This window comes from Panthera tigris, chromosome A2 (assembly GCF_018350195.1).
Source record: "Panthera tigris isolate Pti1 chromosome A2, P.tigris_Pti1_mat1.1, whole genome shotgun sequence".
NCBI classification, from domain to species: Eukaryota; Metazoa; Chordata; class Mammalia; order Carnivora; family Felidae; genus Panthera; species Panthera tigris.
Genome location: NC_056661.1, coordinates 142,131,431 through 142,156,032, shown reverse-complemented (window position 1 = coordinate 142,156,032; position 24,602 = coordinate 142,131,431). Strand labels below are relative to the sequence as shown.

The 24,602-nt window shown below is 36.8% G+C and overlaps 1 protein-coding gene and 1 long non-coding RNA gene across 2 annotated transcripts in view; both read left to right on the top strand.

The window, feature by feature from the left end:
* The window catches only part of GRM8 (glutamate metabotropic receptor 8), a 755,100-nt gene that overhangs the window by 443,600 nt on the left and 286,898 nt on the right, over positions 1-24,602 (top strand). The gene's annotated exons all lie outside the window — the stretch shown is intronic.
* On the top strand, positions 5,408-7,171 carry LOC122234563. Its single transcript, XR_006212360.1, has 3 exons — positions 5,408-5,490; positions 6,395-6,466; positions 7,089-7,171. It is a non-coding gene; the product is annotated as an uncharacterized LOC122234563 (long non-coding RNA).

Here is a 24,602-nt window from a genome sequence, read left to right as displayed (position 1 = left end):
ATTAATCCTAGGAGTGGGGCATGGAGGACATACAGAAATGACCTGTCAGTATGAGACAGGCATAACTAATGTGCCCCTCTCCCCAAAGTAAAGGAAAATATTCATACTTTTACCCAGTTTTCCTTTGTTTTATAGTTCCAGATCAACTAATCTGTATCTGTATTTTGTCCATCAGGACTTTCCTTCAGGTCTTTGTTCTGTCTTGGTGAGAGGCAAACACCAAAGTCCTTTTTCTTAATCCCTTGTTATACACTTTGAATTTGTCCTTGGCCATTCCTTTTGCATCTATGAAGGTGATGAACACCACACAATGGGAGAAAATGCTCTAAAATATTAATCTCAATATAACGCATAACAAGTTGAACTTGGCACTATGTAAATCTGGAGAAAAATTCTGAGACATTCTTTAATGCAGAGCTTAGAGTATCATGATGTCATTTGTTCTCATAGAGGCATTTTCTTCTTATATTATTTTTGGGGATGTAAACTTATCTCCAGATAAGGCAATCCTGAATCTCTTTCAAATGCTGTTAGTGTTTAGATATACTCTTATGCATGAAATAGACTTGTCCAGTATTTGTTATCTCCTTATTCCTCCTTTTAATGTGGACATAAAAATGTATCCTGAGATAGTATTGGGCTTGGGCAGACAAAAGTTCATGTTGGTGTTAAGGGAGAAGAGAAAGGGCAGTAAATTTTGAGTTGCTTTGTTGTTTTACACTATCTTAGTGCTAGTTATGGATTTTGGAATAATATTTCATGTTCTAGGAGTAGTTTTTATCCAATGATTAGACCTTCAATTTTTCAGCACTTTTCCCCAGAATCTCTTAAGGTCAAAAATCATGAATAAATCCATGCTTGATAGACTGAAAGGTTTTAGCTTCAGAGAGTTGTCAGTAGACTTCAAATTGGAGCAGTCTTTCAGTTCTGTTACTTGCGAGTTATTGATAAATTTTCACACCACTGGCTGCAGACCTCATGAATATATTCATGGACCATGGAGCATGGCTTGGTATTTAGAAGAATCTAAAATGTGATTCTTTAAAAAAAAATTAAATTGAGCTGGGAATGTTATTTATGATTGAATATTTAAAATAAATAATTGCAAATTAAGAATATGTGCCATTGTCCTTTTAATTCCAGATTAAATGTGAAAATGTAAATAATAAATTATAAATCACGAATGATGTTCTTAGGCCATTCAGCTTAAGCCATCTTTACTAATGCTAATCACAACACAGATGAAGTATTTATAAAAATTAAGAGGTTTAGCATGGTAACTCTGATTAAATTCTAACCTTTATACTGATAGAAAAGTTAGGGGAATTATAGACTGTGAATATCTAAAAATTAATGAACTATAATTCTGATAATAACTGATAGGATGGGAGATAGGAAACCTTCAGATTTAACGACCATTTCTGTAGTTTACAGTTCCATTTGAATTTTTTTTTTCAGCAGACAAATTGTAATTTTAAAATGTCCAGTTCATCTCTCCCACTAAGAGAGAACACAGCACTTCCTTTTATGAAGGTATGCCTTGAAGAGTGGCAAGATGGTGAACTCATGGCAGGACCGAGTAGAGATGAGCTATACCCCAACTGATCTTCCAAAAATGTTTGTTGGAATGTGAATTGAATGTTTATTTGCTATTAATGAATATAATGCCCATGAGAGGGGAGTTACTATTTTTGAAGACCACTTTAAAAGGAGAATGTTAGCTAACTGGTTTTATGCTATGTATTCCCAGAGATCACCATGTTAATGCTCTCCTGGACCCAAAATGGAGAAAGGGGCACACTGTGAACCTGAAATGAGGTGGCATCTTACATACAGTTGTTGTTTGTTTGTTTGTTTTTCAACTTAGTTGTTTGGTGTATAAACTAAGTCAGCAAGTTTCTATTAGACAGTGTGTTGTAATTATTAGTGGGAAATAGTTTACCAGGAGCTTTGATATGTAATCATCTTAAATACTACCATTATAAATACCACCAAATCCTGGGAGACATGTAGGTCAATGTAATGACTGGCTTGCCCAGTGTATTATTATTGTCACAGACCCAACTTAGTGAAGGGCATTTCAATCATCTTCTGGTCATTTATGTTTCCTCCTTTGGTAAACACTACATTTGGAAGACATGGGCAGATTATTACCAAATCTGGAGCTATTATAACAGATATAAAAATAACTTTAAAATTCCATTTTTGTTGTGGGACCTGAGATGACTGTTGATAAGTGTTTGCTGGACCTCTACTTTTTAATAACATTTCCATGAAATATGATATATGGGGCAGTCTTATAAATTATAAGGAAAAAAGCTTAAAATGATCATATGCCTTTCCACTCATCCATTTGGCAATTTCTTCCTTCATTTACAAAAGTATATAACAAAGATATGGTCTGATAAAATTTACTTAGCCCCTGAAATCAGTTATTTGATTAGAATTCAGCTTTGTGTAAATTTCAGTCTTTACAATATTAACTCACTCATGTTGAGAAAACTTGCAAGCTGAAATTATTTTTAAGATAATGTCATCAGATTAATGATGATATATTCAGTATTTTATTTTATTTTATTTTATTTTATTTTATTTTTATTTTAAATTATTGTTATTTGTGGATTATGTTGGCGTTTTAAATTTAGAGTGACTGCAATGAGGGAATTCTACCTTTCCAGAAATTTTGGGATTGTTCTTTATCAGCCTTTATTGTTCCAACTTCACCAGCTATAGCAACATACATCATCAGTAACCTTCATCTTCCTCCTCACTCTGTAACCCTGTTACAAATACAGATAATTTGGTACCTGTGTTTATTCCATCTGGATCCCCATTTATTTGGACAACTGGGAAATTCTGAAGGCTTCCAGCTCTTTTTTTTTTTTTGGGTGGGGGGGGAGCAAATGGCATTAATTTTTCTGCTACTTTATAAACGCTCCAAGTTAAAGTGGTGTCGGTGAGAGATGTGGCTGTTATTTCTGACTTCCCTCCTGCTGGGAATCATGGGGATCCAGAGAGGAGTTTGTGACTTCAGAAAACAACTTACCAATTACGAAAGAGTTTAGCTGACCATGGAAACCAAGTTTTAGGGCCCCGCATTTTATTTAATATTTTCTAAGTGTTTTCTTACAGGAAATTCCATCTTAAAAATGTAGATTGTTCCATAAATAAAACCTAAGTTTTATGTTGATGCTTTTCATTTATTATGTACCTAATTTAAAATTAGTCAATTCCTGTGAATTTTTTTGGGAAAACAAATGAGTCAGTGTGAAACAGATATGTCACTTAATGTGCCTGCTTTTGAGCTAGAGAATCTCAACTCTGCCCCTGTTGTCTGAGTGTTTCTGTAGTTCCCTATTACAATGTCTTTTAAGCCTTGGTTTAGAATCCATTGTTTTTAACCTCAACTGCTCAATTGACTCAGAGGGGAGCTTTTTTTTAAAATAATTTTTAAATATTTATTTATTTTTGAGAGAGAGAGACAGAGTGTGAGCAGAGGAGGGGCAGAGAGAGAGGGAGACAGAATCAGAAGCAGACTCCAGGCTCAGAGCTGTCAGCACAGAGTCCGATATGGGGCACAAACTCACGAACCTTGAGATCATGACCTGAGCCAGAGTCGGATGCTTAACCGACTGAGCCACCCAGGCGTCCCTCAAAGAAGGAAGCTTTTAAAAATTCTTATGCCTGGGCCTCATCCCTTGGACTGCCAGATTTAATAAACAAAAATACAAGATACCCAATTAAATTTAAATTTCAGGTAAACAACAAATAGTTTAGTATAAGTTTGTTAAATAAGCATGTCCTGTATTTTATCTGGCAACCTTTCCCATAGCTCATACATGTTGGTTTAATGGGCTTGGGGTGAGGTCTGGCCATTGGTGTTTTTATACCTTCTCCAACTGAACATAATTTACAGCCAACTTGGGAACTATTGGCTAAGATAAACAGTGTTTCACAGACTACAGTGGGAATAAGAGTCCATGGCAGTCTTTGTGAAAATGCAACTTCTCGGTTCCCCTCCAGTCTGATTCACTAGGACGGAGTTGAGGTACTTTAACAAGTATCCTAGCTAGTTCTGTTGCAGGTGGTTTGTGGACCACACATTGAAAAACACTGTTTAAGGGCATATTAGCAAGCACTGATATTTCTTTTTCTTAATATAAGAGTGTAACATTTTTTTTAAAGAAAAATCTCATAATAACAAAGTTTCAGGGTACAGCATAATATACTGGTTACAAATGGACACTCTTTATATATTAGAATAAGTGATATGGATTAGAAAGATGTTTCTCAGAAGAAAAATAAAAATCAATGTGAATTGTGTTCTGTTTGTTATCATTTTCTTATGTAGCAAATAAAAAACATTTATCTTCTAAATTGGAAAATAAGTCTTTGTGACGACAATATGTTAACCTGAAAGAGTCTGCTTTGCTAAAGGACTCTAATCTTTGCTAACTGGAAAAAATGACCTTAGGAGACTCTGAACCCGAGGAACTGACACTAACAATTTGGGATTGGTTGTAAACTCATGCTGAGCAAAATGTCTGTGAAAATGCACTCTACAAGGTTAATAGGCTGATATTTTCAAGATTACATACAAGGAAAAATAATGTAGATAATTAACACTGCTGGTGCCAAGGGCTGTATTTTTCATTTCTTAGGTAGTTTCAGTAATAAAAGAGCAGAGACATTCTGCCTTATTTTACCTTCTTTGTTTTGGTGATTTCTGAGTTCCAAATTGATATTTTTTCCCTAAGACTTAAAGAAAATCCAGGGAAATAAATATCATGTTTTAAAGGACTATATAAATTGATGTAAATCTATGCTGCTGTTAATGATCCAAATTATTTCCTATGGGTGTGATTTTCCCCTCATAATCTCTTAATGCATTATTGATTAACCTCAAAACCTATTTTATATTAGTGAGCATTTTCATATAGGATTGACCCCCCAGTCACTTTCCATGGTTCTTTTAAGTACTGTGGTCTTTGGTAGGTTGACTCCTTTTTTCCCCAGCTTTCCTCCAAATATGGAAATATCTTAGATTATATTTTCTAAGTTTCTCTATTTTGAACCATTTTAGCAAAACTGAACAATTATTAGTTGCTTTTTATTACAAACATTTACTAGCTACTCAGCTCAGCCTTTCTAAATTGTGGCATTCTGACTCTGTGGATTAAAAGGCTACTGTTATTCTTTTTGTTTGTTTATTTATTTTTGAGAGAGAGAGAGCAAGCTGGACAGGGGCAGAGAGAGAGAGAGAGAGAGAGAGAGAGAGAGAGAGAGAATCCCAAGCAGGCTCCACACTGTCAGTGCAGAGTCTGATGTAGGGCTTGAACTCATGGATTGTGAGATCATGACCTGAGCCAAAATCAAGAGTCAGATGCTTAACTGACTGAGCCACCTAGGCACCCCTAAGGTCACTATTATTCTAAGGAGACTTGTGATGGCTTTTGGGTCCCAGTTGTGTTTGCGTTCACTTTGAGTCTGGTAAGTTCTCTCACTGATGCTAATAATTCACATTTATACAGCTCTGTACAGTGTTCATGATGACTTTACATACATTTTTTTTTAATTTAGTCTTTTCAAGAGTTGTATGGAGGGTTGCCTACGTGGTTCAGCTGGTTAAGTGACTGACTCTTGATTTCAGCTCAGGTCATGATCTCACCTTCGAGACTGAGCCTCATGTCAGGCTCTGCACTGACAGTGTGGAGCCTGTTTGGGATTCTCTCTCTCTCTCTCTCTCTCTCTCTCTCTCTCTCCCTCTCTCCCTCTCTCCCTCTCTCCCTCTCTCCCTCTCTCTCTGCCCCTTCCCCTGCTTGCTCCCTCTCTCTCTCCCTTTCTCAAAATAAATAAATAAACATTAAAAAAAAAAGAGTAATAGGGAGTGCACAGGGAAGAGGTAATAATTAACCCTGTTTTCTAGATCAGGAGACTATGACTCAGAGTTTTACCTGGCAAGCGCTGATAAGCCTGTAAGTGCTAGCATTGTCCCTTGAACACAGTCCCTCTAACCTGCAGTGACCTTTCCACTCTACCATATTATTAGAACAGACCAAACTGGCAAAAGAATATAAAAGGGCAGTGGGTAGCTGTTACTAAGGAAACTGTTACTTTAATTTTTAAAGTATGGATCAGAAAGGAAGTAGAAGAAGAGGACACTTTTTATCATAAGTAGAAAAAGGAAACAATCAAGTAAAGATTTAAAAGCTAGCTGATGGGAAAACTGCCTCAACAAAGCTTCACATGGCGTGATTATGTACAGTACACTCTTCCCAACTCCCTTCTGTTTCTGGGAGGCAAAAAAAGGGTACTGGTGGATTAGCATGAACATGAAAGAGTGTTCTGTAGTTCAAATTATACTGCAGGGAGTAACATGATGTAAATTCTATAGAGTGGACCTCAGTAGGAAAGAAGATGGAAGAATGAGGAACAAGGAAAGAACTTGTATCTGCTGTGGCCAAAGGTCAGTACAGAATGGGCCAAAGAAAAAGTGGGCCCAGTCTGTGACTGGACATTATATTGACAACTGGTGGATATTGTTCTGTTTCCCTCAGTCACTGGAATGGCTTAGACAGAATGAATATGCTGTTCGTAGACTGAACGGAAGCATCACCTGATAACTTACATACAGGGCTTTGAAAAAAGAAGTCAGAAAAATGGCTTTATTTTCTAGGACTGTGGATGTGTTTCAGGTTGAAAGGGCTTGAACTCTAAAGGTTGTGGTAGTAAAGTCAGGGCAGACAATCAGGTTCAGAGTAATTAATGATTAAGACTTGAGAGTAACATCGAATAACTTTTAGATGCTGTCAGTGTAAATGGGAAACTCTAACTTTTCAGTGAATCAGAATCACTTTGCTAAAACACAGATTGCCGGGCTGAGCCCAGAGTTTCTGATTCTGTACAACTGGGCTGAAACTTTCTATTACCTTCCCTGACAAGTGGTGCTGCCATGGTGGTCCAGGGATCATACTTTGTAAACCGTTTGAGCATTGCTTTGATTACTTTGGGCTTGCAGGGGCAGTGGATATTGGTTAAAAGAGAACAACCATTCACTGTAAAAAATTTTTTTTAAAATTCCTATCAAGAAAACAGATACGGTTCAGATGTGGAGAGCCTGCCAGGACTGGAACAACCTGAGATCCCCATTCAGACCTTCCCTTGTTCCTTGTTACAGAGGAGCACACTGTGGCCATGACCTTGGCCCTCCAGAACAGCATACTTCCAGACACTGGAAAAAAGAGCAGCATTTTCCACACAGATCTTCTAAGTCACCACTTTGGAAACATTTCACTTGTAATCTGCAAGCTCCTTGGAAAGTATATTTGCGAATACGAGGCATTCCTGATTTCTGCAGTGAACCCAGCATCAGCAAGCCTGTGCTTGCACTGAGAAAGAACGCACAATCCTCAGGTGTGCCTATGCAGTACCTCTGGATCCGTCTCTCCATCTTTCCAAAAAAAAAAAAAAATGATTTCCTTGAAATTACGTGTTCAATTTCAGCATACTGATTAGTATCCTGATTAAAATTGAGGCTTACCTTTAGAGTCTTTTTTTTTTCTTTATGGAATTCAGTTAACCACCCCTATAGTTCTTCTGCCCATGAGCTATGCCCGAGGGAATATTTTTCACCTGATGGCAACAAATAATAATTATGAACAAAACAGTTTGATCAACTGACGAATGGATAAAGACATTGTGGTTTATATACACAAAGGAATACTACTTGGCAATGAGAAAGAATGAAATATGGCCTTCTGTAGCAACGTGGATGGAACTGGAGGGTGTTATGCTAAGTGAAATAAGTCATACAGAGAAAGACAGATACCATATATTTTCACTCTTATGTGGATCCTGAGAAACTTAACAGAAGACCATGTGGGAGGGGGAGAGGAAAAAAAAAGAGAGGGAGAGAGCCAAACCATAAGAGATTGTTAAAAACTGGAACAAACTGAGGGCTGATGGGGGGTGGGAGGGAGGAGAGAGTGGGTGATGGGTATTGAGGAGGGCACCGGTTGGGATGAGGACTGGGTGTTGTATGGAAACCAATTTGACAATAAATTTCATATTATAAATAAATAAATAAATAAATAAATAAATAAATAAAAGAAAAAAAAACAGTTTGAAAGATCATTTCAGGCTATGATTTTAAACACAATGCTGTGAACTGACAGTACAGGTTGGTTTCTCCCTTTGAGCTCCTAAGCAAGGAGAGAGAATGTCTCTTCCTCGACTCTGTGCTTAAATTGAGTGTATTCAGACCTCAACATTGAGTTACCACCTTGAGTTGGCAACCTCCCTTGTTACAGCAGTACTTTAAAAAAGGCTGGTCTGGGAGAGCTGCCTCATGTGAAGCAATACAGTCAATGCTTTGCATTAAAACCAGAAAGTAGAAAGGTAATAATAACCCTAAGAAAGAAGGTCTGTGTAGAGAAGGTAAGTCAAAGAAAATGTGGACAAAGAAAGCTGGTAGCAAGTGAAGATATTCCATTATCTAAAGGTGACATCTCAAACTAAGTATTTTTTTAAAAATTAAGAATGTCATAGTATTCTTATGAACTGTTTGCTGTACTAAACAGGTCTCCTCTCTCTCTCTCTCTCTCTCTCTCTCTCTCTCTCTCTCTCTCTCTCTCCCCCTCTCTCCCTCTCTCCCTCTCTCCCTCTCTCCCTCTCTCCCTCTCTCTCTGTCTCTGCTTCTCTCTCTCTTTAACATAATAACTGCTTGCATGAGATGTAGGAGTCATTGATATTCAGACACATTCTTTGGATAGGGATAACACTCAACATGAAGAAGCAGGGCACTTTACGATGCACATTTATTCCAACAGATGCTTGAGCTCCTTTTAGAACACTGGCACTGTCATTTATCAAATGGCACCCTAGTGATCTCAAAGAGTTAATGAGAATCTCAAATTTCGTACTTCCCCACAGGAAAGGCATCTGACTCACATTCTGCAGTCTAGCAAAGCAGTTGGAACCCCTGACATTCACATCGGATCGTTCTCCTCAGAGCCCCAGATCCTCACCTACCAAGTCACCAGTCATGCCTGTCTTCCTCTTTGCATCTACACCTGAAGGGCATCACTGCTGCTCTTCCCCATTCCCCTTCGCCCGTTTGGACTCTGGACCATTCTTACCATATGTTCCCACCACCATTAGTGCAGGCCTGGCTCCAGAGGTGGTCTCTGACTTGGCAGTTTCTCTTTACCCTGTGATTGCCTTGGCACAACCATCTGAAAATATAGCTGATTCACCTCTAGGGCATATAATCATAATTTTCAATGTAAAACAGTCTTTTAAATAAAATAGTGATACAATGATTTAGTACAATGACTAATACAACTACATGAATAAATACTAATGCCAACCCAAATATCCAACATTTAATTTAAAATGTTGCTATGACGGGATATATTATCTATTACATCTTTATGAAGCCATGGAAAGGTAGATTCCTCTTTAGGAAGGACAGTATTTCCATATTTATTAAATAAAAGTAAATTTCAGTACGCACTTTGATGTTGTCAGTCATCTACTTTTTTTTAAAAAAAGGTAGGACATCATTAACAATGTCTTTAAGGATATTCTCCTCCGCACAGTGCATTCTATACTCCAGACTTCAAGTTAGGAAACAGGTTAGTTATTTAACTCTTTGGCCAAATTAAAAGAGAGCCTTCATCTTTTGGCTTTTCCTGATAAATTGATCTCTGAGGCTGTGTGACATAATCTATATAGCAGATCTTCTCTAGAAAGTTACTATATAGAAAATGTAAATGGCTGAAGTAGCAGAAAGCAACTCACACTTTCTATTCCACTAAATGAAATCATTCCAACAAGTCATGATATCAGATAATATCCACATAGCTTAGAGCCGTTTTCATATTTTTATGTTTCTTTAGGCTTGTTATTCATTGTAAATAAGAAGGTAATTTCTCCTAATGCTTAGCTTTAGTTGTTTTAAGCCTGTGTTATTTATCATGCTCTATGGGATTTTAACATTTAGAAAAATAAATTAGCTTCTATGGAACAATAACCTATACACCTGGTCTGGATGCTGGTGCTGCTGAAGGGAGCAGCCACCTAAGAACCACGGGGTCTCCATCATCTGTCAGGGCTGTGCAGATAAAAAGCTTGTCGATCCCTTACATTTATAACACAGAAGCTGACTGGGAGTTTCTTGCTGTTTCTTTATGTGTTGCCGTGTTTGCAGGGCCACAATTATAAACTGATTACAGCTAGAGAAAAAAATGCTTCCATTGTTCTCCCCACTGAATAGTAATTAGTCTGTTTATTGTGTTTCATTGCCATTTTTTTGGTTGTTGTTAGTCTTTTGAACATTATTAGGCTATCTTAGATTTCAGTATGGCTTCTGGAAAGCAGGAAATGCAACATAAGCGCAACGTATGTAAGATATTTATAGTGATATCTTATTGTATGTTCTAAATCATATTGTGGAGAAACTAAGTGTGTACTAGAAACAAGACATTTTGTTTTCCTGTCTGTAGTTGTTTGAACCACATCTGATGCTCTTCTCTCTCTTCCTTGATCACATAGGTAGTTCAGAAAAGGCTGTTTCAAAGTTAGAATGCCATATGTTACAAGATTTTGAATATGATCTGGACAATATGATTTCTATTTTTATGTAAAGAACAGCTTATCTTGAAGGCTGCATTCACATCAGCTAAAAAGGAAAACTATTGGCAGGTTTTTTGTTCTATGAGTTGATTTATTTACTTATTTTTTTGTTTTGTTTTAAATTGACCGCATCGACCTGATTGCTGTCTAACAGACATAATCTGTGAACTCATCTCCTAGACTCTAGGCCTAATTAGTCTAAATGCTTTCTTGGTTTGCTACTAATTATATGCTTAACTGTTTAGTTATGATAGAGCCCATTTGAAGCGTAAAATAGAATTCATTCTTCATGTCCTTTAATGTAATTGTATTTTATTTTATCATTGCAATAGACAAGGATAAAACAATTTTTCCCCATTCTAGAGCATAGAAAATATTTGAATGACTCTGAAATAGGAGGAATATTCAGGACAATGTAGTATAAGTCCATTAGGAAATGTCAAAAAGCATATAAAGTTTTGGGAACCAGGAATGACATATATAAAGAATATCTGAAAGATTTTAAAAATTTTTTTTGTTTTTCTGAGGTTTTTTTCCAAATTTTCTTTAAATTTTCGTTAGTTAACAATAGTGTAGTATTGGTTTCAGGAGCAGAATTTAGTGATTCATCACTTAGGTATAACACCCAGGGCTCATCCCAATAAGTGTGCTCCTTAATGCCCATCACCCCTTTAACCCATCCCCCCACCCACCTCCCCTCCAGCAGCCCTCAGTCTGTTCTCCACAGTTAAGAGTCTCTTATAGTTTGCTTCCTTCTCTTTTTCCCCCTTCCCCTATGTTCATCTGTTTTATGTCTTAAATTACATATATGAGTGAAACCATGGTATTTGTCCTTGTCTGACTTATTTCATTTCACATAATACACTGTAGCTCCATCCACGTCGTTGCAATGGCAAGATTTCATTCTTTTTGATGGCTGAGTGATATTCCATTACACACACACACACACACACACCCCACATCTTCTTTATCAATTCATCGGTCAATGGACATTTGGGCTCTTTCCATAATTTTGCTATTGTTGATAATGCTGATATAACCACTGGGGGTTCATGTGCCCTTTCTAATCAGTATTTTTGTAACCTTTGGGTAAATACCTGGTAGTACAATTGTTGGGTCGTAGGGTAGCCACCCTGAATGCACCTTATCTTGAAAGAGATTTTTTAATGAAAAAAATTATACACTTTGCAGATGGCTTTTGCTCCTTTTTATAGATTTGACCAAAGAGTCACTGAAGAAAGTAAATAGAGCAAGTGCATTTTCTAATCTGATACTTTCAAATAGAAAGAATTAGATCAATATTTCCCCCTCATCCTTAGTCAATTTCATTTGATTTTCAGCTGACATCTTTTGTTTAGGAGAATGAAATTGATAGCAAGATAAAATTTTGGGGAATTTCTCTGAAAATTAGTGAAGCTACTAAAAATTATATTTTAGTAGAGTTTACCTCAGTTGAATAAGTTACATATTTGGGGTATGATGATCTACAAAATAAGCAGAAGAGATCAAATATCCAAAAATAGAACTAAGATATCTATCAACTTAATAAAGCACGCAAGTATGTGCCACAGCATGTAAAAGCCAGGGATGATTATGAAGAAGTTAAAAAAAGAGCAAAACCAATAAATAGCAAATTAATTAGGAAAGAAGATGAAATACCACTTGGAAAATTGATCACAGAGAATGGAAATTTCTCTTTATTTATCATTTTGCAAATATAATAGGAATAAAAGATCTTGAAGGGCATTTCTTTCAATTAGATTAAGAAGAAAAGGCAGTAATTGACTTGATATTTTTTTCTGTACTTATTTTGTAATAGTGAATTTTTACTTCTGAAGAAAGGTAGAATTTTTATTAATAAAATAATATGTAGGGGATTTTTTTAAAAGTTAAATGTGCTTACACATTAAATTTCAAATGTGTATCAAAAAGGAGTATTGTAAAATTCGGTCAGAGTTATTATTACTCCCTCCACTCTTTTTGTTGACTCCTGGAAATCTGAGAAGAGGGTCATCATTGGGATAATTGAAATAAATGGTCATCTAAATTAGGTGATTGTTTCCAACCTACAACCTACTGATGATTTACATTAAAGAAATGAAGGCATGTAAACAAAGTCCACTCAGTGTGGAACACCTTGAACATTATCAACTATTTAATATCTGTTTGCAAACCAATTTATCTTGCTGATGCTGGGCACTTGTTGGACAGGGATGAGGGAAAGAATGGTTATTTAAAGGGAAAAAAATGATCTAGAAGCCTGCAGAGGCTTGAGGCACTGGATACTAACTTAGTCTCCTTCATAAGTTGGTTAGAGTCCTAACTATGCGAGCAGAAAGAGCCAATAGTGTGAGCAAAATAGCATTTGCAAAATAAGAAAGATACAGCACTGAAAACTACTCTGTCTGTGAACTTAACTGAGAAAAAAAATGAAAAACAGACATGCAGATCAAAAACACTTTGTCAGGCTAATCTGATCTTCTAAATTAGACCAATATATCCAGTTGATTGACAAAATGTCTATATATGTTAATTATAATAACTTTAGTGAGCTCTTGAGTCCATTCATTTATTATATTTATTATTAGGCTATACAAGTGTGGAATGGAATAATTAGTCTTTATCAAGGAACATAATTGGCTGTAGGTTTGTATTTACAAAGCAAAGGACAAGAGGCTGCCACAAGAAGTGGCTGGTAGAGGTAGGGCCTAAATCTACTCATAACTTTTCATGGCCCCGGGAAAGACCCTTTGCTATGGGAATGACTAGCATGCAAAAGTGGATAGAGGACACTAACATATACTGAGATGTTATCAGGCACATGGAAATAAAATGACAAATGAAAATAAACTGGTCCCTGCTCTTGCAGACCATTAATGACATTGTCTTAAAATCAGATAGGATACAGAGATGATTTTAAAAACCACAAAGAGGAGAATGCCTTGAAAGGTTTTTTTTCCCCTTGTTTATTTTATAAACAACAATTGATTTATTTGAAGAACATCGGAATATTCATTAATTCCGTGAGTAGGTAAAACTAGAAAAGGTGTACTTGGGTTAAAAGGTATTTTAAAGTCAAAGGTGTAAAATCTGTAATCCTAAATTACCTGCATCTATAAAAGGGGACACAGATTGTAGTTTTCATTTGATTGACTGCTTGTAACAACACTCTGAGGTAGGAGGTCATTTCCTCTTATTCACCAATATAGACGCTGAGACCAACAGAGGTTAACTCATTTGCTGTAGTTAACAGAGCTAGTAAGTAGAGGGATTTCTATCATAAATTTCATATTTTTCCTACTGTTTCATACTACCTCATAAAGACCAGTATAATCAAAATTTAAAATGTGGTGAGTGGGTTATTGTCCTTGAGTTTAGACACAAAGAGATCATGGTTGTATATCATTTAGGATTATGTCCAGCTATAAGTAACAGGGAAAATAGCACTTGTTTAAACAAGACAGAACTTTATTTTTCTGTCTGATAAAATCCAGAGGAGGCAGTGCAGGAATGGTGCAATGGCTCTTCTTTACTCTGGCCTAAGGTACCTATGCTTTTTAATACTACTCTGTTATCTCTAGGGTGTTTTTCCTGGTTCCAGAAGGCAGGTAGAACTGCAGTTACCACATTTCCCTTTTAAGTGGCCAGATGGAGAAAAGGATGAAAATAATAGAGACAAAGTGTTCATATCCATGTCTTTTAAAAAATGTTCCTGAAAGTTACCACCCTGTACATTTGTTTACAATCCTATTGGCAGCTCTTTTTAGACACAAAGGAGTTTGGAAAATTAAGTCTATTCTGGTCAGCCACATGCCTACTAAAAATCATGAATTCTAATACTGTGGAAAAAGTGGTGAATTAGTACCGAGGTACCGCCAATGGTCTCTTCCCAGACAGCGTTGATGTGTGGTTGGGCTAGAAGACAAATAGAAGTCAAGATGTGAATGGCGATGAGAGAGTAGAAGCCGAAATGCTCTTCTAAGAAAAGGTTGGCTCTGAAAGAGAGGGTGGTTTACCAAATGACTCCCATACCTGAGTCTGTCTCACTCGTAAAAGCATTTGATTGAAAGACTATCATAAAACTCACATATTAAAAATGACTACTTCATACAGAAGATGAGCACACAGGACTGTCATAGAAAGTCAAAGGCCAGATGTTTACCAAGTGCTTAGAGTCATGTTAAATGAGATAGGTCTATCCAAGGATCTGACAACAGGTTTATATCTTAATATAAATTCATTATGTTGTACCTGGGCACATTCTTTTTTTGTTTAGACCTGAATTGTAATGCAAGACAGTTTGAGTAAGACTATAAAGCAAGACACAGTTTGGAGTGTTGGCTTTCCAACTTACTATGTCTGTGACAATGGGCAAGCCTTTTAAACTTGAGACTCCGTTTTCTTTTCTGGAAAAAACAATGGGAATAATATAACTTGCCTCATGGAGTTATTGCAAGAATTATGTAAGAACATATCCAATTTGTCTAGCATGGTGGTTGGCTCATAATAGAAATGATAAATGTTAGGTCTCTTCCTCTCTGCTTCTAAAAAGAAGACTGTTTATGAACATTTATACACTTGAGCCATTATGTCTAAATGTTTCCTTTATCATAGCTCCCTGTTTCTATCCAAGTCCTTGATGGTAGTAACATAATTTGGGGAGTAAAAATAAACCACTGAGAACAGAATCCAAAAAGCAGATTTGTTAGAACTAAATTTAAAGAGCATCTCAGGCTATGATTTTCACATTGGTTCTAAATATATCAAATTTCTATTTATAATTTTTCGCACAAAATGTGTTTTGATATTCAAAGCATGCGATAAAAGTTTAAAGATGAAAATATTTTCAATTCTTTTTTGCATTTGCATGTATTGAAGGTTTAAAGATGAAAATATTTTCAAAAAAAAATTTTTTTGGCATTCGTATACAGGAGTAATAATGAGAGATTCCAAAAGGTCATGCTCTATCTCTCAAGGTGAGACCAGGGCTTGTGGCCAGAACAGACCCTTGGTGGTTAATTTGCTCCTTATGGGGCCAGAATTCCACTTCTGTTTTGGAAAGTTTCTAGGTCTAGATAGGACTCACACTAAATCATGAGTGATAATTTAGTTTATATGTAATGCTTAAGGACATCACACTTTATATTAGTTAGATTAAAAAAAAAATAAAGACTTGTCAAACAGATCTACTCCTTTTCCACTGTAAGGTAAGTTCCTAGTCAAAAGCTATAATTTTTTTTTATCTTAGGCAACAGTGTGTAGGAGTTCTGCTTAATAAATACTGATATTTTATTGTTTAGGGAGTGATGAAATACAGCCACAGTTTCCTGATTTATGAGGGTTTTGAAATGAGTACTTACCTCATCTTGGATCTGCTGTTTTAACACTGATGCAGTTAGTCTCAGATGGTCTGTTTTCTCTATTATGGAAATTATCCTACCAGCCCATGTGGAGAGAAGCAAGAAGCAAAACACCCTTACCGATATCTACCTTTTATGCACATTTATTTGAACATAAAAATAGAAGGCATAGCTTTTGTTTATTTGAAAAAAAGTTTTCCCAGTTGTACTTTATTATATCCCATATAGTTTCCTAGAGTGGCACTTCACAAAATATTAAAAAGGGAAGGCTTTATGCACAGCTAATTGGGATTATTTTATGGGTATGTCCTTCTTTGGAACGAAACTCAGTTCAGATTGGTTTAACAAACATTGATGTTAACCTAAGACAGATTTGGGCACCATGCTATGCCCAGTGGGTACTCAGAGGATGCAGAGGCAGCCCCTGTCCTTCATGAGGTTTCAGATGATTGAGAGAGAAAATAATATTTAGAAACAAGTTGTAAATCAAAAATGATGACTGGAAAATGAATCCTGCTGATTCACTAAATGCAGTCTGCAGCCTCTGTGTTTACTGATTCCTGATGAAGACTTGAAATGAGTGGACGGTCTGCATCCGTGAAGATGTCTGATAGAAGCAGAGGCTGATTGAATTAATTGGAAGGCAACAAGAGAGGTCATCTTGTCTGGTCCCTGTCCCTATGAAGGATGGCATAGAAACTCTCCCAGACAGATTGTGACCTGCTTTAATCAGCCACTGGCATTATACCCACGCCTGTGCTGTGACCCTTAAAATTGGGAAGAAAAGTGAAAGACCCAGTCAGTCACCCAGAGGATTGACCACATTGCACAGAGGCAATGATTGTTTTCCTTTTTCATCTGGGTGCTCCAGTATTACACACAGATGCCCTAAAATTTTCATTTAAAGAATATGCATCTTATATTTATGGTACTTCTGGTTTCTTTTTTAAATTGAAATCCCTGTTATAAAGCCCTTTGCTTTTCTATTTTTGACACTTTCAGCCAAAAAACGTGGTTCTTTGAATGTTGTTGGTTTTAACCAATAATCCTTTTTATGGTGGCATGAGAGAACGTTACGGTAACCCACACCTTCTTGTTATTCACTTCTTCTCATAATTGATTTAATTAATCTCTTTCAAGGCTTTCAATTCCTCATGGACAAAGCCACTTTGAGATACCCTCAAGGTTTACTTATCCTTGATGGAACTTAGTTACAAAGGGAGAGAAAATGCAGCTGAAAAAGGCAACATGATATAAAGGGAAGAATCGTGGAATTCGGTGGTAGGGTTCTGTTTCTAGCTGTGCCTCTTCATGATATGTCAGACCTGAAAAATCCCTCAATGTTCCTCTGCCTCAGTTTCAACATTGGTAAAATAAGAAGACTGGACTAGGTCAGTGAGTTTCAAACTCTTTTTGATTAGTGATTTATTGTGTATGGTAACCCCGTACACAGGTGCCTTTGCAACTGTAATGACAGTTTCAAGAAACAACACTTCCCGTTACTATGTGCAATGCACTGATTTCTGTTTTCTAAAAATATGCTGTTTGTGATCCACTACAGTGATTTTAAAACCACTGATAGGTCATGTCATGAAGTATAAAAAGAGCAGACAGGATCATTTTGAAGATTGTTTTAATGCGAGCATTCCTATTTTATTAATTGCAAGTTTTCGGGTCTCATTGTATGTGTTCTTATAGTGGCATTATGTCATTGTTGACAAAATTTTAAGAGTGAGAGGGTAGGGGAGTGGGAAGGTGGAACTAGAGAGAGTGGAAAGGGGGAAAGTTCTGTTTTCCTATGTGCATGCTTAGTGCAGACTGTCTTATTTACTGTTCATCTTTTTTTTCCCAAAGAGAATGTCTGAGAGAGTATGATGAATGACTTGCAAATAGAATGACTGAAGCCAGTTGCTGACCGGTAACATAGTCTTGGAAATAATTCCTGTGCCATCTCTTTTCCCAGTTCCTGGGTTGTAGTTCACATCCTAGGGAGTTTGTAAATAATAATACAAATAATGAACCCCAGGAGAAGCCTTGACCTGGACTTACAAATGCCACAAATCAGGCAGGGTACATTCCTGATGCACTAAGGGAGCAGACAGAATTTTCAGGTGCAGGCTAGTGGGGTTTCCCTGGCCTATCTTAACAGGAACAAATCCACCATCTTCATCACCCATTAGGCAAAAATGTGATCATCTGGTGGGAGGGACAATATATTTCTGGCCTAGACAACATCGTTGGTCTCATTGAGCAGCAGGGTCTGCCCAGATACATGAGCCAGAGACCTAGAAGTCACTCTTGGCAGCGCCCTTTTCTTTAGCTCCATCCAAATCCTTTTAATTATGTCTCCTAATGTCTCAAATGCATTTATACTTCTCCATCTTCATCATCACCTTAGCCCGTGCCACCATATGCCCTTGTTCAGATTATGAAACAACCTCCCAACCAGCCCACTCTAACTACTCTTTCTTCCTTCCTGTCTTCTGATCCAGTGCTCTTTTTGAACTGGAAACCCAATTATTTCACCTTCCAATGGCCTCCCACTGCGCATAGGAAGAAGACAGATTGATTCCAGGTAGCCTGCAAAGTCCCTTAATCTGCTCTACCGGCCTCAGGCCTCATCAGGAAGGCCACACTCCTTCCTGCCCAGCTCCAGCTACCTGGGCATTATTTCAGCCCCTCATACTCTTCTTACCCCTTTGATCACTAGGCCTTTGCCAGTGCTATCACCCTGCCTCTTGTGTTCCCCCTGCTTCCCTTTATCCTCTAATTCACAACCATTTTTCCATTAGATCTTAGCCCCAAGTGTCGCTCCATGACATCAGCGATGAGGTGAGTTTTAGTTTACCATTGTATCTAGCTCAGTGCTTAATATATCACACAAGCTTACTGAATGATGATAATAAGGTAATAATAACAACATCCCCTTATACAGTATTTACTGTCTTCAGCACACTCTTCAGACTGCCTTATACAATTAACTCAATTATGACAACAATCCTATGGGAGAGATACTTATTATTCCCATTTGACAGATAAGGAAACTGAGGCATAAGAAATTAGAGACTTTAAGTCCCATAACTAGTACATGGTGTTATGGATTTGAACCCAGGCAGACTGACTGCAGAGTGGTTGTTGCTAATCATTGAACTAAGTTGCCTCTTTCATATTTATTGAATGAGTATATGAATATATATCCTGGGTTCATGTTGGGATTTCTTTTGTTTGTATAATTGGAAGAGTATTGCACGCTGTAGAAGCTTAAGTATGTTGTAGCCCCACAGAACAAATAGTTGTGTTTATTCACTATATAATGAGCTAGATGCCCTGCATTTTCTCACTTAATTCTCACTACAGCCATGCATCATAGGTATAAATTCCCATTCTGTGAGTAAAGAATAGGAGATTCAGGAAGGATCTCAAGTCTTGATCTGTTGATATCAGAACTCATGCTTCTTTTTTTGCGTTTTTCTTGTATTTCTTTGTGAGAGATAGAATTTAATCTGGGCCTTCTATGTTGCATAGAGTTTATATAAGGGGAGAAGAAAATGTCAACATTTTCTTCTCCCCTTATATAAGAATGAATTGAAATTTAATTATACCAAGATTAACCAGTTAAAAATAAAATGAAGACATAAATTGTTTCATAAAGCTAGAAAACACAAAATATTGAGGGGTTTTAAAAAGAAATGCATGAGTGACATAGGATTCCAAAAGAAGATTTGAATAAATGGAGACACTGTGTCCCCAAATGGGACACTTAATATTGCAGCTATTTCAAGTCTTCTGCAATTAATTTTAAAAACCAATACAATTCTAATAAAAGCTCCAGTTTTTTTGGAAGTAGCTTAAATAATTCTAAAGTTTATCTGTGAGAACTATCAAGAATTTCAAAAAATAAGAGTATTGATAGAACTTTCATGAACAGATGGTAGAGCTTATTATAAAATTACAGTAATTGTAACAAAAAGGTAGTACTGTATTGGCATGTCAAGAGACAAGTGGCCTAGAGCAGACACTCCAGCCATATATCCAAGAAGGTATAAGAGTTTGATATGTGTTAAAAGTGACATTATATAAATTAATGGGGAAAAGAATATCCATTCAATAAATAGTGTGGAAGAATTGGCTCATAATTTGGAAAACAATGTTAGATCCCTACTTCGCACCAAGTATCACATTGAGTATCAGAAAAGAGTTAAATGCAAAACTTGAATCCATTGAACAAACTACAATGCAAGTATCAAAACCGTGCTTTCCTACAATATCAGGAAATTCTCACTATAGGTGAAGTGAATATAGCATATTAAAAATATATACACAGAATCTTCTTAATTTTTAAAAATAAAGAGGGAAAATAGAGAAATCCTGTTAAGGACATAGATCACTATGCAAATCGTGGTTAACATGGTGGGCTAATAAATATTCTTTATTTTCTTCATGATACTTTTTTCTCACATTTCTACTAATACTGATTAGCTTTTGGAATCAGAAAAAAAAATTTAAGGCAGATTCTAAGCCACATTTTAAGGTCTGCAATGACTCTATAACATATTTTGGGGTGGGAGGGGGCATTATAAGTCCTGTCTGCTAAAGGAGATTTATGGAAGGAAAATTGGATTCTTCTATGGGAGAGTTTGAATATGCTTTCAAGAGAGAAACTCTGCTACTAACTATTGAGTTAACTCTGTCAATAATCTTGTACACTCTTGAATCAAAATTTGTTTCTGATATGCAGGATCTAAGATAATTATGTAGAGAAATGCAACTATCTGAATTTAATCAAATGCCTTTTCTTTGTTTGGGGACTTAGGGATATATCTATGAAATAATTTCCTCTTCTGAGCATCTTTTTTTAAAACTGGTTGTTTTGCCTGAAGATACACTCTTAATCTTAGTTGCCTCTTACCTTAGGTTTTTCAGGGTTTTAAAAACCCTAGGGCATTGCATGGAAAATTTAACACCTGAAGGGGACACCTGGCATGTGCCTGAAGCACTTTCCATTTCCTGCCAGGCACACAAAGGAGAGAAGTCATTGTGGGCTGCTGGAGCACTCTTCAGGGGTTGATTTACAAGTGTCTCGGATGTGTCCTCAGGCAGCTAAGAGCCTTCAGTTCTTGGGACTATATTTAAATTACAGAAGAAATAGAGAGCAAGTGACTTTCAGCAGAGGACCCTTATCTTCTCATTTTCTCTGCCATTTGTAAATAGATAAGGTATTGGCTCAAATTAGTTCATTAGTCCAATACATCTGTTTATACAGGTGCTTGACAAAGCCTGCTGCAGAATGTACAAAGCAGAATCTTAGGTGTCGAATTCTCTTTTGAGCTTGATGTTACTTTCTCGGAGAAATCTGGCAGACACGTCCATGCATATACACTCTCACCTTCAGAGCTAAAATATTCTATTAATTTTTATAATATTAATTTATAAGTTTTATTAGCTTTGGTTTTCACCGCAAATATCTAATCATCTTGCTTATGAATTTCAGTTGTATTATGCCGATTTTATCTCATGTGTATGGCTGAAATCTATAAGCAAGATCAATTGTTTATACTTCAGAAAAATGTTATATAAATGTATTTCCCCTTTTCGCATATTTTAATATAAATATTGCCATTTGTTAATATTTATTAGTATTTCTGTAAAAGTGTATATTATTTTATAATATTCTTTAATTCCTGTTCACTACTCTTTAAAGGTACACACACACACACACACACACACACACACACCCTCTACCTGCTGCTTCACATAGGATACAAATCAATCATGGGTTTAATGGCTAGAAGTTAAGCAGAGAAGGGAAAGTTAAGCCCTAGTTGGAAGAAACAAAATTTCACAAAGAAGGAGGAGGTGTAATAGTAAATGGCCAAGGTTTTGAGTCAGACTTGACTACCATTTACTGCGTAACTGTGTGATCTTGGGTGAATTATTCAGCTTTTTGAGGCTTAGTTCCTTTATTAAAAAAAAGGAGTAATAATAATTTAGGATGAATGAGATGCTATTTGTGAAGGATCCTGTCCATCTTAATTATTTGCATCCGTTTACTATTCTGACCTTATTTCCCATAATTGGTTTCTTTAACCATTGGATCAAAAGAACCGATACTTTTCTCCTTCATGAGGAAATAGATTTGATATATAGCTCAAGTCTAAGAGGAATGAAAATGTAGTGACTCAGTTAACCAGACTGACAATACAGGAAAAGAAATCCAGGCTGACGTTTGGTATTTTGTTAGTGTGGAATTTCCAGGTCTCAATGGGAGCCCAGTTACTTGATATCCCAAACTGTTTTGAATCATTTTTACTGGTATTTTTTCACTCATACCATTATGCAATCTTGCAGTGATCTTAGTGAGTATAAAAAGAAACAAATAAGAGAACATACCCTAGGATCCAGAACCTTAGAACTGAAGGGACCCTGATTGATTATCTCGTTCAGTCATCTAATTTCTACTGAGAAGTAAACAAATGCCAGACAGTTCATAACTTGACCAAGGACACAAAGTCAGCGGGTCATTCTCTCAGAACTGGATTGCAGGTCTTTGACTTCTCATACCATTGGTCTCAAGACAGTGCTGCAAATGGTACTTTACTCCAAAGCAGCTTAAATTCTTGCAATGTCATAAATAAATGATCAGCCATATTACTGTTGCATGATTACTCTAAACATTTGGATCTTTTGCTCTTTAAATAATTCAACAAATTTATATAAAGTCTATATACTCCGTTAGAGGATATAATAAATACTGCAGAGTATTAAAAATCAGTTATTTTAACTGAGGTCTTAATACAGTAGGAGAACTGTCAGAAACAAACCTTGTTAACCTGATTTTCCAAATTCTGTTAATGCTGCCAGTGTTCTACTACCTAGCCTAAAACCCCTGGGTTGTTGATTGCCTTCAACTCTTACTCCCATATTTAATCAGGTGCCCAAATACTGTCAGTTTGACATCTGAAATATATTTTCTCTCATTATTTTTTCCCCTCCTGTTTCAACTTATATCTGCCCTGCCTCCCAGCTTGTATGTCTGCCTTCAAATTACATTTGCTTCAATTTATTACACACATACTCCCAGAAACATTTTAAATATTGGTCATGGCTCTCTGTTTCCAACTGAACAATATTCAGTATTTAAGCATGGCATTAAAGATCCTCTAGGATTTGATCTGGAATGCTATATTTTTAAAAATTAAATATCAGTGCTCCAGCCTAATTTGGTTTGACAGCTTACCTGAAGTTTGGAGGCTGAGAAAGAGGCATCCAGGAAGGAGTGAAGAGAGTTACAGAGTGAACATCTAAGTGAGTCCAGCGGTGGGACAATTATGTTACATTCAAGGACCTACAGTGGAGCTGGGAGAGGCAGGGTGGTACAAGCAGAGGAAGCTGGAAAGATGGGGTGTCCCATCACAGAGGTCCCTAGGGCAACTTTCCCAGCTGAAGGCCCAGGCTTCGTGAAGTTCAGGAATGTGCCCAAGGCCAATTGCCTTGAGCCATGTTAGCTGGAACCTGAATCTAGGTCTGCCCCACTGGCCGGTCTTCTTTCTCCGTAGCCAGCTGCCTCTCTCAGTCAGTTTGTCTTTCTGCCTCACCACGGGGCCCATGTTCTCATCTCCTGCAGTCTGGGGTTGCACACACTACATCTGTGAATCCTACTGCTTTGGAGATATTCCCGTATAATTGAATATGCTTGTACTTCTATCCCATCCTTCCCCCATTGTATCCTTGAAACCAAGTCAGTTTAAATTCAGTAAAAGGTGTCTTATGTTGGCTGACTTGATAGCGACTCCTTGTGCCGTTCTTTCTGGTTCTCGCTGATTGTCCCTGGTGTGGTTCACTGATTTCAGTCACCCACTGTGCAGTTACTACATACGTGTGAGGTATTAGGAAAGCTTGATGTAGGACATGACGGTCTTTTCTCTGGTGCATCAGGTAGCGAGGCATATGGGGTTGTTGTGGAATTCAGAATGACTTGTAAATCTGGTCCTAGGTGCATAAATGTGTTCTTAGCAGCTCACAGATTCTCTTTTTCCTCCCGGCATCCTCTCAACAGTGACTGCAAGAAAACAATTTAATTCTTTAAAATAGTTGCTGCCTACTTAAGAAAAAGTCAAGGGAGAAACTAAATAAATACTTTTTAACCTGCAAGTTTAGAATGTGGGATTATTTCTACTAGGACTATAGTAAAAGATGAACCAATTGGATATTTGGGTTCTCAGGAATAAAACAACTGAGAGGACTTCCTTTTTTTTTTTTTTTCTTTCTTCATTGAATCGACTGGTTTATTGGCTCATCATTACATTAACATACTTTCAGGAAAATGAAAATAACCCTAATTTCAATCTGTAAAACTAAATCATACCCTGAGAAATGAGAAATTTTTAGAAAACAAAGCTCAACAGCTATCTGTCAGTCAAAGAATTTAAAATTCACGTCAAGCTCATCTTAGGAACTCACATTGTCATAGATACACACTTTGCAAACGTGAGCAGACTTGCCTTTTCAAAACCAAGAAAATACACGGTGATGTTCAAAAGACCTTAATTGAGGTGCATGTGGTACTGCTTAGACCAGTAAGGACCTACTCTGTTGTCCAGGATCATG